Source organism: Lactuca sativa, chromosome 2 (genome assembly GCF_002870075.4).
Source record: "Lactuca sativa cultivar Salinas chromosome 2, Lsat_Salinas_v11, whole genome shotgun sequence".
Classification (NCBI taxonomy): domain Eukaryota; kingdom Viridiplantae; phylum Streptophyta; class Magnoliopsida; order Asterales; family Asteraceae; genus Lactuca; species Lactuca sativa.
Genome location: NC_056624.2, coordinates 197,734,235 through 197,747,896, shown reverse-complemented (window position 1 = coordinate 197,747,896; position 13,662 = coordinate 197,734,235). Strand labels below are relative to the sequence as shown.

The following is a 13,662-nucleotide window of genomic DNA, read 5'->3' as shown; positions in this document are numbered from 1 at the left end:
ACCGCAAATATATTTACTAGTTTATTGTTGACTTTTTGTCATTCTGACAGAATAAAATCGGTTATTATTAAAAATAATATTAAAATTTAATTAGAATTAATTTGAAAAATTCAGATTTTTAAAAAGTAAGGGAATTAATGATCCCTTAAAATCCGAAAATTTCATTTTTTAAAATAGGTTAATCGACCAAAATACCCTTTTGCTAAAATTTGTGTAATTATATGATACATGCTACCCTATGGTAATATCATAGACCCTCAGATCATGATTGTTGATTATATTCATCCAGTGGTCCAGATCTGTGCATTTTGGCACACAATAGTTAGTAAAAATAATATAACCTAACCCTATATATATATATATATATATATATATATATATATATATATATATATATATATATATATATATATATATATATATATATAAGCAAGATCAATGGAGAACTAAATTGAGGGAGAAAACCAACAAACTTTTTATCTACAATTAATTTAATTACCATATTTTCATATATTTTTATTTTTTTTTAAATTTATATATATATATATATATATATATATATATATATATATATATATATATATTTTAATCTATGAAAATATTCCTTAAATTTCGAAATTAATATTTGAAAAAAGATTTTTCCAAAAAAATGCATTTTTAATGCATATTCTTATTGTTTGAGTATAAGCATATTTAAAAAAGAAACATATGCATATGCACATACATATTTAAAAAAAATATTTTTAATGCATCTATATGCATATGAATATGCATATGTCATATGAATATCCCATGATCGCAAATTCATAAGCCAAGACGTGTATTTCCCTCAACATAGTAACCACACAACTCAACAACGTTGTCATGCTTGAGCGTTGAAACCATTGAAACCTTGAATCGAAAGAGAAACATTATTCATAAAGAGTAATGCAAGAAATAGCAATATACTTCCATGTAACAGTGGTTAGGTAGATTTTTCATTGTACAATGTTGTTATAGTAAGAACTGAAATTAGAAAAGGATATTCTAAGCAGATAAGTTGACTTTACATGAGTCAAAAACTCTGAATTTGATTCAACATATGGAGAAATATCAAGTTTTTTTCACAGTAAGCTTCGATTGAGTATATATTCCCGTATTGAGACCTATATTATCTTGGACTCGGTCCCAAGAAATCAGCAGAATATTAGTCCAATTATTTGGAATTGAACAATATCACACAATAAATCAGCAAATATAATCTTATCAAATTTTTTGAAACGATAGCGCAATTGCTTCCGTTCTTATATCGAACACATTCCTTGATTTCAACATTTTTCTCCATTCACTTTCGTACATCGGTAAATTAGTAGCCTCCATTCGCTTTCTTGCATTGGTCTCAAGATTGAAACTATAAATGCAAATTGGTCCATGTTGCTGCAATTCTTTTGTTGTATTTTTTTTGTAACTTTTGTAAGTTATATTTTACTTTATTATGTGACATTTATATTTAATAACAAGAAAATAAAAGTTGTAACTATGAAATTGTTTTTAATTTAATACTTTTAATATTTTAAATTATAGCATTTATCATTTATTATGGTTTTTGTAGCTACCTTTAAATCTAAAAAATATGGTTATGGGTCTATGTAATGTGCATAGGTGAAAAACAATCTGCATGTAAATACATATATGTAATAGAAATACAAAGAAAAAATGAAAAAATATTATATGCATGTGGATATGCACTCTTTTTTAAATGTATATATATACAAAAAAAATGCATTAATAATGTATTTTTTTGAAAAAAATTCTTTTATAAATCTTAGTGTTGAAATATAAGGTATATTTTCACTTATTTGAAAAAAAATTACTTTTTTAAATCAGCAAAAATGTTTATTACATTTCGAAATTAATATTTAAAAAAGAAATTTTCAGAAAAAAAATACATTTTAATGCATATTCATATTTTTTTTGTATATATATATATATATATATATATATATATATATATATATATATATATATGCACATGAATATTTTTAAAAAACAATTTTAATGCGTCTATATGCATAAGAGTAAAGATATACATATACATATGAATAAATATATGCATATGCATATGAATACTTCATATACATATACATAAAAATAAATATATGCATAAGACAATTAAATAAATATGATTATTATGCATATTCATAAGTATATGCATATGCATATGAATTACTATATGTATATTTATAAGTATATGCATATGCATATTCATAATAATAAGTATATGCATATGAATAAGATATGCAACATAATAAGTATATGCATAATAATAAGTATATGAATATGCATAAGAATAAATATATGTATATGCATATGAATAAGTATATGAATATGCATATGCATAAGAATAAGTATATGCATATACATATAAATAAGTATATGTGTATGCATATAAATAAGTATTTGCATATACATAAAAATAAGTATATGGATATGCATATGCATAAGAATAAATATGTATATACATATATGTAGTTATATGAATAAGTATATGCATATGCCATATATATATATATATATATATATATATATATATATATATATATATATATATATATATATATATATATATATATATATATATATATATATATATATATATATATATAAATAAGTATATGAATATATATGCATAAGAATAAGTATAAGTATATGACATATGCATAGACAAACGTATATGCATATGCATATACATTGTTACTAATTCGTTTGAATGAGGTCAAGCTTTAGGAAATAAAAATTTTTATTTTATATTTTCATCCTCTATTTAAAATACGGGAGACAGTCTCACCAAACACATATAGACTTTGTTGTGAAAAAGAATCACAAATTTTTTTACATTACAAAAGAATTAAACAAAACGCAAAAAATATAAACATGAAGGGCAAGGGTATAATGGGAAAAAGATTAATAATCAACATCTATTTTATCAAATTACCTAGATAAAGATTAATAATCAAAACTCAAAAGCTAAATCCCAACTAAATTTCATATGAAAATTAAACCAATATTTTGACAGTTGAGAATAATGAATAAGAAGAATACTGAAGCCAATTATTCTTCTTTCTCTTATGTATAGCTTTTTGGACCAAGAGCCTAATAACAGTTGTAAGATTATATATATATATATATATATATATATATATATATATATATATATATATATATACATATATATATATATATAACTTTTTTCTTAAATAAAATATACTTTTTCTATGTAATCAATCATCATATTGTCTGTTATTTTGTTTCCTTGTTGGTCGGTCACATGAAACACTGTAGAAGAAAAACAGTAAGAACTAATAACTAAACTCGTATTTTTATTTTATATACTTATGTTCACATAATAAATATAACCATACCATCCATGAACCACCCATCACCAGAGTAGATGTAAGCTTTAGTAATAATAAGATCGAGGTCTACTAAGATTTAGACCACTTCCAGTAGTATTCATTATTTCATCTTTCCCAACAAAGCTACAAAAGTTAATAATTTTGAAATTGGTGATTTTAATAAAAGAAAATGCAAACATGGTAAAGGAAAAAAAACATAGAAATTTAGGCAAAAATATTAAAGAGAGAAAAGAAAATGGTGACATAAATAAACAAAACAATATTGGGTGAGATTTTAATTGTAATGTATTTTTATACTAGTTATGGTTTTTTATTATTTTCATTAATATTATTTTTTTAATGTTTCAAAACAATAAATGTGTTGTTATTTGTATTTAAATATGCTAGTTTGTTAGTATCATCTTGTTTCTCTTGATTTTTGTTGTATCACAAACATTTTCCCGTCATTTTAGTAAATACTCATGTTTGGTTTGGCTCTTCCCTTCTCTTTTGTGCAACTGTAGTGTTTGGTATGACAAAATTGATATGTGGTGTTTAGGGCCCTACCAATATTTTGACATATTCCAAAATCCAAATTGATAAAATGAATGATCTTGATTCCAAAATCATAAGAAACTGGACTAATGTTTTTGGTATTTAGTATTCAAGAGGTAGAAATTGTAGCAAAACACAACCATTGGCTATAATACATAGTTTTTATGTAGTAAAGACAATGTGTGACACCCAAAAATTCAAACCAATTTAAACTTTTAAAACATTTTAATCCATTAGGTCATTACATAGTTTGTTTTCAAAATACAGTTATTAGAGTATCCCAGTATCAAATCATAAAAGTCGTAACATCAAGAGGAGCAGTACGATCAAGCCTTCGACTTCCCGCGATACCAGAGGTACCTGAAACAACAACTGAAATTATAAGCTTGAAGCTTAGTGAGCTATCCCCCAAAATACCAACCACAAAGCCATGCCATATAAATATATAACCAAACAACAAGCATAATGAGCCTTCAGCCTGACTGGTCCGCCTCGCAGGCCTTCAGTCTATTTGGACCGCTCTCTGAGCGTTCGGCACGTCTGGACCGCCTCACGGGGCCTTCAGCCTATCCGGACCGCTACCCGGACCTTCGGTCTGACTAACATAACTTCTTGGGTTTTGTAGTCAATCCGGACCGCCCTGGGTATGTTGGCCTTCAGCACAAAGCAGGACCGCCTCAACCCAACACCCAAATCAAACAACATGTGCACATACATTCATAGGCTATCATAATAACAGACAAACCGATCTAACAGATCAAATAGCATAACAACGTCCTAAACCAGGACACTGACCTACCCAGGTCATATCATAGCATAATCCTATAACTAGGATATCGACTGAACCCGATCACTAAACATAAGCATATCACCATCCTAACTAACAGGATGCGAAACAATGCACATATTATATAATAATCAAAATACAAATCCATAAGGGCCGATCTTGGTGCCTTAGACCCTGTTGATATGGTGAGGATAACTCACCTTGCAACTGCCGAACCAAACCACGAAAGCAAAATCCCGAAACACTGCCCCAAACTCCAACACCTATAGCCATCAATGACCCATTGACATAAATATCCAAAATTACCATAACACCCCTGAAGGTCAAACAGGTCAAAGTCAAAGTCCTGGCCAAATTCAACCTTCCTGATTGAATCTACTCTCCGAGTCAACCGGTCGACTCGCCGAGTTCTCAAACTCAGAAAACTCTCATAGCACGACTCAACTCGCAGAGTCACCCCAAGACTCGTCGAGTCCAACGATCTCTGAATTCCATCATGTCCAACTCACTGAGTCGCCAACCGACTCACTAATCCGAATCTTTAACCAAAAGAGATTGGGGTTCTGCGACCTGACTCGCCGAGTCCAAGGCAATCTTCAACTGACTCGCCGAGTTGTGCTTCCAACTCGTCGAGTTCATGCATATCTTCATATGACTCGCCGAGTCCACCCAAGAAACTCGCCGAGTCTCTTCAGTCCTTCATCCATACAGAGGCTTTTTGAGCCATGCAGGGGCTCCAAACTGTAGATCCACTCTTCTAGGGCATGATTCTCACGTAAAGTTGCAAACTTTATGTGAAACCAAGGAGTTAAAGGTCCAAATCACTCTAGGGATAGGATTTAAGACAAAGGGGCTTCACCAACAACTCATTGACTGATGCTTTATGACATTCTAGAACAACACAAGTCTAGATCTGGAGTAGCAACTTCAGATCTGAACTCCAAACCCGAAATAGATCTCAAACATACCAAAATGGCCCTAAATCTCATCCATGAATAGATCTAGATGCCAAAGAGTGAAGGTAACATCTTATTACCTCCAAGATGTGCCCAAACTGGAATAGATTCGGGATCTACACCACTCTCTTGATGCAAGCCCTTTTGATCTTCAAGTTTCTTCCACTAGAAACAACTTCCAAAGCTTCAATATCTCTCCAAAGGCCTCACACACACGAGCTTAGGGTTTTCTGGTTCTCAATGGCAATAAGGAGGCTGAAAGAAGGACATAAAGTCCTTTAAATAGGGTGTAACCCTCGAGATTAGGGTTTTTCTCATTCCAACACCAACTCGTCGAGTCTAGCTTCCGACTCGACGAGTAAGCATATCTACTCGTCGAGTCCCTTCTTCGAAATTACACTTTAAACCCTTAAATCATACTTCTGAAATTCGGGATGTTACACAATGGTAGTCCAACATTTCACTCAAAAATTGCATTAAGAGTCAAGACAATTACCATATGGCTATGAACATTCTTCAAGACATTTTTTCAAACAGTTGGGGTGAACTATTACCAACTAAGGTTTCCAAAGCCATTAAGATAATTTAAGACTTACCACAATAAGCAAAGAGTCAATGTGTTTTCAACATAATATGTGCTCGATTTTAACTATTTAATCTCATTGTTAAATGCAACCACTAGAAATTACCCAAACTCAGTAATTTGCAACAAAACGAAACTGTTTTGAAACCTAATTGATTCAGTAAATAGAGGAACAATGAAGTAAAAAATAGATTTCGAGAGTTGCATACTATTAGGATCTACACCATTGAATCATCCAACAATCAATGCGGAGAAATGTTTATCGTCGTAGATGGATGAACGTGTTTTGATAGTTAGAACACGTATAGAATGAAGGGGAAAGCAAAAGAGTAAATTGAAATCAAAATTAAGAAGAAAAAGTACTCACTGTTCATCCAGTTTTGGGGAGGCTAGAAGTGAAACATCGTTCAATAAGGCTGGACTACAGATTGAAATGTACAAAAAAAAACTTATGCATCTATTTGATGCACAGTTCGTTGGTTCGCTCTCTTTTGGAGAGTTCGTTGTTGAACTTGATTATCTCTCTCTCTATATATATGTATGTATGTATGTATGTATGTATGTATGTATGTATAATACATGTGTAGTATTTTAATGAACTTTCATAATTTGGATTCGATGAAGCTCATTAGTTAGGGTTGTGGTCTTACATTTAAGTTTTTCTTGAGCAATGAATTAGACATTTCTTTTTATCATGTTAGGCTTTATTTACTACATGGTTTTGCTCTCTGGTTCTATTTTTTTTTCATGAATATATGTTTAATACACAAATAAAACTAAAGATCATGAATACTAAAACCAAAATCCAACTTAGCGTGTTGCAAGCAATTTCATCCACTTAAAACGAAGTTTTTTTTAGCCCATTTTAAAATCTTTAGCCATAAAGAATAATCAATGTACTTCCAATGACTTATTTATTATAACACTCAAATTTTATTTATTCTTGTTAAATCATTGTACATTGTAAACTCTACCCAATTATAGCTTGTTATACATCAGATATTGAATAGTTTTTTACTCAAATTACAATGCTATTGATTTCATATTTATACATTAGACCACATACTCTTTAACAAATATTTAGAGAGGCTTTAAAATGATTTGGAATAAATTCGTTCTAGAAATGAAAATTTAAAGACAAAAGAAGTTTGACCAAATTGAAAATATTTTGAAGTCTCCTCTCCTCGACATGTTCTTATGCTCATCTTCTACTTAAACTTCCATTTAAAATAACTCTTGATTTAGATTAAAAGTCAATTTTCTGAAAGTCAAACACATGATGTCATTATAGGTCAAACTCATTAACATATATAAAAAGTCTATTTATTAACATAAAAATAAAAAAAGGAGAAAAACAATTTAGACTTAACCTTACTCTTGACCGCTAAAGTTGAAAAGATCAAACACTTAACCTAGCTTGACTTGCTTTACTGTTAAGGTATTAAGGGTGCTATAATATTGAAAAAATACATTCAGATACTATGTCTTATCTAGATTATTTGAAATCAGATTATTACTTGCTAAATGTGCATTCAAAATTTTCTTTATATAAAGTATACATTTATCTCAATATTTAATTCTTTTACAACATCACGTAAAAAAGATGATATAATCACATATCAATGATAGTACATTGCTATTTGCATCCCATGTGGATCAATGGAATCTTGCATTTAGTTCAAGCTTGCAACATGTGCTTGGTGTTTGAACATAGAACATGATGAACAATATGTAACGCCCGGGTTTCAGGGCTAAGCATTTTTGTCAATGTAATAGTCTAGGTCAACTCTTGTAACTCTTTTTGAAGCAATAAAGATGAAATATTTGAGTATTATGTGAATTATATGTGTTTATTATTTAATTATAAATGTATAATTAATAAAGAATAAAAATGAGCGTCAAAATTAAAGTGTGAGATAATCCCGATATCTCTACATAAAGTTGTAGAATATGTCTCAAGGTTTCCGTGCATATAAGGAACGCCGAAATCCGAGTTATAACGAAGAAGTTATGACCCGTCGAAGTTTCACGACAGAACCGGCACGATACCGGGAAGCGTGAATAGTGAATTTACGATAGAGCGAGATTTAGCCTTAGTGATCTAAACGAAAGTCGTAGAATATGTTAAACTAAGAACATCGATAAAAAGAACGCCCAAATCTGACTTTGTATGAAGAAGTTATGAGATTTTAAACAGACCAATCCTGTCCCGGCTTGTTAAAAATATAACTTTAAAAATAAAGTCAAAATTAGCCGACGGAGTCTAAACGAAAGTTGTAGAGTACGTCTTCACCTACGCGTGGATATAAAGAACGTCAAAAACGGAGTTCGTATGAACGAGTTACAAATTATAATAGCATATTTACGTATTAAAATAAAGTATAAATCATGTATACGTACACATATATATACATATGTATATATCATTAGAAAGGTATCGACGATGCGGTCATTATAAGACTAATGTTGAGTTCTTTCGACATTAGTTTAGTACAAATATCATTAAATCCATTTATAATAGTATTATAGAGGGGTGTTTAGTTGTTTATATAACTAAAAGGTCATTAAGTAATTATGGAGGGTAGTTTTTGAAAATTCAATTAGTATAAATAAGAGCCTTGGGCTCTCATATTTCTTGCACCATTCTCTTGATTCAAGAGTCTTTCTCTCCTTATCCCCCGAGCATTTCGGTCCCTCGTGATTCGACTTCTCTTTCTGTAGCTTAGTATAGTAAGGTGAGCGCTGAAGCGCTGCACGAATCTTTCTTAGAAAGATTCAGCGACGAAGTTCTGCCCCTGCAGAGCCCGACTCCTAGCTAAAACCCCCTTGTAAGTAAGTTATGCTTACCTTGTTTTAATATAGCTTATATTTAAAATTAGTATTGTTATTATGAACTTATAATAAATATTTGAGCTATTATTATAACTTATATAAGCGTCGCTATAATTTTTTTTTAACTACTCGCGGTACGGGGAATCTGGTTTAAAGGGCCGCATAGGGTTGTTGGATTTCAGAAGTGCTATATGCCAAAATGGTCCTGCCCTCCGGTGTTTTATGTCTGGCCCCTGTCTGTACATAGTGGTTTGAAAATATTGTTTAACGCTTATATAATAATAATAATACTAAGACTAATAGTTGGTCACGGTAAATATTAGACTAAAATTTAGCGATAATAATGCTAGGTTTCGTCGAAGGAAAATAGAATCGTTAGAAGCAAGCGCTGCTCGATTTTGGAATCATCACCTTAACAAGTGAGTGCATAGTTACTTTCAACTTACACATAGATATGAAGTATTTTATATAAATTACGTGCTATGTGTGCATATTATCTGAATACTTGCTATCTATGCTAGATGAACGTTGTTATACAGGTTTTCAATGATTTAAACTGTATATGTATTTTATATCTACGAAAATGTTGGGGTAAAACATGGGTAGATGCAATAGGTGATGTGTGATAAAATGATGAGAGGCCTCGATGTTGATGTTGTTGATTCTGTCATCTAGCGGAGTATGGATGACGACCACGGACTCTTCTAGACAGTCCAGTGGAACACTAGCAGGCTCGCAACCTGTAGGTGTTTGTGAACGATATGTTCACCGGTGTACTCCATCCCCCACATGGTTGCCTTTAGGACATTTATTGCTGAGGAATCCCCTTAGCAGTAGTGTCCGTCCCGATGATGATCCTTAGTCTAGGTCCCTTATGATAGGTGTTTAGGGACGTAAAGTGAGGATAACGGGAACGGGTAATCGGGTTATTGTTGATCGATGAAATTAATAAACTTATTTATTGTGGGTTGAAAACCCTATGTGCTCACCAGGCTCCCAAGCCTGACCCACTCAGTTTTATGTATTACAGGTAGTGGCGCATGAGCATAGGTGTGATGTTTTGGACGAGGGATTACGGATATAGGCCTGTAGATATGAAATAATGTAGTAAGGCTTATATTGTACTGTTTATGCTTTTGATCTGTACGAACATGACATCCCGAGTCTTTTAATGAAATACATTTCTCTGGAAATGCTTTTGATAAATCTTTATCATATTTTTGTTTTGGGACAAATTCCGCAACACTTTCATTTAAAATGTAACTCTGATTTTCAAACAAAGCATAAACAAACCGGTCTTTTCTGGCCGTGATTTTGCGGATGTCACACAATATCAGAGAGCATGAGTTACTGGAGACCCTGGAGAATTAATAACATGTTCATTCTCCTCACCATCTTCATTCACCATTTCTTTCCCTTTAGACCTTAAGAATCTTGGAATTACTTCGGTCATTTTACCCTTGTCTTCCTATCATGGGTTTTGTTATCTTAGTATAAAGCATCATGTTTTGGACTTGTTTTCTGTGACTCTTTCCAGGGTTACTGATGTTGGATTAGATGTTTAAGCCCATAACTATAATTGGTATAAACTTAAGTTGATAGTAGCACAATCATTTTGGGTTGCCCTCAAACCTAGCAATGGACAAAATATTTTTTGGAGAGAGAGTGATTAATTTATTATTTGATTAATAAATTGAAATAAATAATTTGTTAATATATTATGGAAATAATATATTAATTAGAAATATTAATATTTAATTAATATTTGATCAAAAATTAATTGGAATTAATTTGATGATCAAAAGAATTAATTGAAAGTGCAAGGACTGAAGTACAATTGTTCAATAGTTGAACACAAGACATTCTAGAACCATCTTCAGGTCAATAGTTGAACACGAGGCATTCCAAAACCATCTTAAGGCCTTAGATGGTTTTAAGGAGCATTATCCTTGGTGGATAATTAAGAAGTTGGATAAGTACCTAGTTCAAGATAATATTATTATATTGAGTTTGAGCTTATGTAGGGTTTTTTGGCTGCATTCTATAAAGGCCCTAGGGCTATGATTTTCGGTCACTCATACCTTAGAGAGTATAGGCTGAAATTCTGATCTTCTTCATCCTCTCTCCTCAATATCCTTCTTGCTTGTGTTACGTGTGAATAACTAGAGACACGACGCTTGTGGTGAATTGATCAAAACAAAAGAAACTAAATTATTTGGAAGAGTCGCAGCTCACAACGTGAGCATTGATGCTCACGATGTGAGCTCAGTTAAGATCCAATTTTTTGAAGCTTATCAGCCTAATCTTCTTATGTGTGATAATTATCTGCTATATTTATCTTCCAAATATTTTACCGAATATATGATTATAAAATAAAAGCCTAAAAATTATGAGATAAGTCTTTAACTTGATTAATTATTTGTTGATTAATATGATTGATTTTTTATATGTATTAATTAATTTAGATATCAATTAAACTTAATAATTAATGTCAAATCTTATTTGGTTTATTTTAAATTTAAATTAATTGTTTAATTTTTAAAATTTGAATATAAACAAATATTTTTTTTGAAAAAAGTTTTAAAATATACACCTTATATTATATGTAGAATTAATTATTTAATTATTACTATACGTATAAAACTAAGTGACTTAGGACGTCTCACTTATAAAGTTGATCTATAAGGGATATAATGAAATTGTCTATAAAATAATAGTTAAATGGATATACACTATCACCCACTTCTTTCCTGGAATAAAATTAAAATAAAAAAAGTGAGATTTTTTAAAATGTTATAAATCAATAGGTTATTTTTGGATCATTTTACGTAGACTAAACTGCACAAATGGTCCCCGTGGTTTGCTGAAAAATGATACTTTGGTCCAAAAAGGTTTGGACTAGCACCACAGGTCCAAAGCTTTCATTTTATTGCGAGTTTGGTCCAATTTTCTTTAAACTTTTTTGAAATGACGATTTTACCCTTCTTTTTTGTTTTTTCAGTTTATTTATTTATATATATATTTTTATGATTAAAAAATTAATAAAAATTTACCCCCCACTCTCTCTCTTAAAAAAATTAATTAAAAATTACCTCTCTCTCTCTCTCTCTGCAAATACAAAACATTTAAGAACACACATTGAAACTCAGGAACACATATTCATATTCATGAACACATACACAAACACTCCACATTTTTTAAGTTTATTCTCCAAACACGCACGCTCAAGAAAACATACATGAAATCAGATCTGATGAAGGGTTTTCTAATGAACACATTTAAGAAGAAGAAATCAGATCGAGTAATGGGTCTCTGATCTCATCCTTAGACGACGATCTCCTCCTCTTCCTCCTGTTAAAAGAAGCCCTAGCATGAAACTCTACGACCCGGTCATCGTTAACAACCATAACGAATCAAGATCTAGTAGGGGGTCGAAGGCGGCAACGACTAGGGTTTAGACTTGTTCCCTCCCCGTCGCCGTTCTCAATGTAGATCTATCCAACCATCGTGTTTCTCCTTGTCGCCACCATCTCTGAAACGAATCTATAACAGGTTAGGGTTTGTAATGGTGGCGAGCTGAAACTCTAGTAATGGCGGCGCTGGACTCAACCTAATCGACTGAGGTGTGGCGACCACCACCTCTTTACGAACCCTTCTTAGATCTTACACTGATGAAGGTTTGGCGTTGAATTCGACTGTTCTCCTTCTAGTTTTTTGAAACCCTAACTATTTAGATCTATTGTGGTGTTTGTGTGTATGTGTGTTTAATCTCTTGTTGGTCTTGTTCGAGTTTGTGTGTGTGTTTAATCTGTATGTGTGTGTGTTTGTGTTGTATCTGTTGAAAAATCGATGGATGTTTGTGTTGATTTGTGTTTGCTCATCAGATTTCATTTTTATGTGTGTGTGTTCGTCTGATCTGATTTTGTGTGTCTGTTCATCTGATTTCATTTAGGTGGAGATGGATATGGCAAATTGTGGTTGTGGTGGATGGTGGTCAAACAATGGTTGCGGAGGACGACGGTCGAATGGTGGTGGTGGCAGAAGATATTCTTTAGCGTTCTTGAGGAAGAATAAGAAGATGGGTGAGAGAGAGAGAGAGAAAGAAAGAGAGAGAGAGGGATAGTATTTTCTTTTTTCTTTTATTTTTAATTCTATTTAATTGTTGTAATAAAAGAAAATTAAAATATTAAATAATCAGGGGCAAAATCGTCTTTATAAAAAAATTCAAACAAAATCGGACCAAATTCGCAACAAAATGAAAAGTTTGGACCTCTGGTGCTAGTCCAAACATTTTTGGACCAAAGTGACAATTTTGAGCTAAACACAGGGACCATTTGTGCAGTTTTGTCTTTTACGTATAATAAAAGTGAGCAAAATAAATTTTAACTTTTCCGACTACAGTAACTTAAATGGGTGTTGCTAATAAGACACTGCTTAGACACCCTATTATCACTTTTATAAAAAAATCAACCTATAATCAATTAGTTATAATAAGCTTTTTCGGAGAACAATGCAATTTCAACCAATAAAAATATTTTAAAAATTACTTAAGATGTCTATATGGTAAAATGGGAT

General features: G+C 31.4%; 1 long non-coding RNA gene across 4 annotated transcripts; it reads left to right on the top strand.

The window, feature by feature from the left end:
• Nucleotides 1-8,912: 8,912 nt before the first annotated feature.
• Nucleotides 8,913-13,398, top strand: LOC128132107 (uncharacterized). 4 transcript variants are annotated; one of them, XR_008230034.1, is made up of 3 exons: nucleotides 8,913-9,087; nucleotides 9,438-9,506; nucleotides 13,040-13,398. It is a non-coding gene; the product is annotated as an uncharacterized LOC128132107 (long non-coding RNA). The 4 variants fall into 4 exon arrangements; XR_008230033.1 differs by having other exon boundaries at nucleotides 8,913-9,083; nucleotides 13,040-13,397; XR_008230035.1 differs by lacking the exon at nucleotides 13,040-13,398 and adding an exon at nucleotides 10,118-10,293 and having other exon boundaries at nucleotides 8,913-9,083.
• The last annotated feature ends 264 nt before the right edge of the window (nucleotides 13,399-13,662 follow it).